The following is a 2026-nucleotide window of genomic DNA, read 5'->3' on the forward strand; positions in this document are numbered from 1 at the left end:
TCTCTCTTCCCTTCTGTCTCTCTCTGCCCCTCATGGGATTCTCTCTCTCCCCCACCCTCTCTCTACCATCACTCCCCTGAACTCCCTCTCTCTCTTTCAAAAACTGAAGGGAGGGGAGTAGAGGGAAGGGAAGAAAATGGTCTAAAACAGAGTGTGGCAATGGCTGCACAATTCTGTAAATACACAAAAGCCACTGACCTGCACACTTTCGAGGGGTGAACTGTATGGCGTGTGACTTATATCTCAAGAATGCCCTTTACATGGGAGATAAGAGGAATTACCAAAATAAGTAATGACGCACACCAGCAAGGTCGGAAAGTGGAGCTGGAAAGTGGGGACTGGGGGAATCTGAGATTTAAAAGGAAAACTCCAATCTTTAAAAAAAATTTTGTCTAATGGTTTTTTGAAGGGCACCTGACTGGTTCAGTCCCACACTGAACACAGGACTCTTGATGTCAGGACAGTGAGTTCCAGCCCCACACTGGGGGTAGAGATTACATTTAAAAATGAAATCAAGAAAGAAAAGGAAGGAAGAAAGGAAGGGTGGAAGGAAGGAAGGAAAACTCATGTAGAACAATTTGATTGCTTGTTTATTTCTTTAAATGTTTATTTGTGTGTGTTTGTGTGTGTGAGAGAGAGAGCGAGAGAGCGAGTGAGCGCACAAGCGGAGAGGGGCAGAGAGACAGAGAGAGGGCAACACAGAATCCAAAGCCGGCTCTGGGTTAGGAGCAGGAAATAGGGCTTAACCCCAAGAACCCTGAGATCATGACCTGAACTTAAGTCAGATGCTTAACCAACTTAGCCATCAGGACGCCTTACAACAATCTGATTAAATTACGTGAATATTCGGCTTTGATCAAAGACAGCAAGCATAAATATTAATGTAAGTCCAAAAGCCCTTCTGGAAAGCTGGAGGATCGCCCCCACCCCCCACCAGACAGGGGCTGGGATGGACGGGTAGGAGACCACAACCCCCGGGCAGGGGCAGGGCTGGAAACCCTGTGGCGCAGGGTATGGTTTCCAGAGAGTTTCTGCATTGGACTAGGCCTGGAGGCCTGGAAGGTCACCCCGCCACTGCCCTCGGACAGCCACCCGGGCCTCAGGTGAGCATGGGGAGCCAGGGACCCCGGGGCCTGGAGGGGTGGCCAGACAGGGGGATCCCCGAGAAGGACAGGCCTGCACTGGGTCCTCAACTTCTCCCAGCCTCTCTGGGCGGTTCCTTCTTGGGCCTCTATCCTCCAGAGAGCATCCCACGTCCCCTCTCCCCACTCCTGACTTCGACTGCCCCAGGGTGGTCCGGGCAGAGTCGTCTTGGTCACACCCCAACCTCAGCACCAACTCCTGGAGGAGCTCCTGCTCCAGCGGATGCGCCTCTGGTGCCCCCTGCAGGCCCGTCAGGGGGATGCTCCGCTCCCACTTCCCCAGGCGCTGGCCAGAGTCCCAGGCACCCTTTCCTCCGTGGAAATATCAAATGTTATCATTTAAGGCTGTGTTGGTCAATTCCCAACAATATGTATGCTTCTCTTTGGCTTTAAGTTGGGTAGAAAAGAAAAAAAAGACTACTGGCATAAAGACAAATATTAACACTATGTGGTAAGCCATTCTCTTAGACCTAAAAGCTTATTGTTTTCTTCTGATTTTTAAGTAAATTAGGGGTGCCTGGGTGGCTCAGTAGGTTAAGCGTCCAACTCTTGGTCTCGGCTCAGGTCACGAGCTCAGAGTTGGTGAGCCTGAGCCCTGTGTCAGGCTCTGCGCTGACAGTGCAGAGCCTGCTTGGGATTCTCTCTCTCTGCTCCTCCCACATTCTCATACTCATTCTCATTTTCTCTCTCTCTCTCTCAAAAATAAATGAACTTAAAAGAATAATAAAGTAAATGAAAACACTTTTGTGGGCCCCGGGCACCATGCCTGATGGAGAAGCTGTCCCGTCACTCCCCTCCTTTCCCGGGGGGCTGCAGACAAGGATGGCCCCGCATGGTGCTGGAGCCCGCAGTCACACTCCCTAGGACTGTGCTCAGAAGCTCCT

The sequence above is a fragment of the Suricata suricatta genome, chromosome 15 (assembly GCF_006229205.1).
Source record: "Suricata suricatta isolate VVHF042 chromosome 15, meerkat_22Aug2017_6uvM2_HiC, whole genome shotgun sequence".
In the NCBI taxonomy this organism is placed as follows: domain Eukaryota; kingdom Metazoa; phylum Chordata; class Mammalia; order Carnivora; family Herpestidae; genus Suricata; species Suricata suricatta.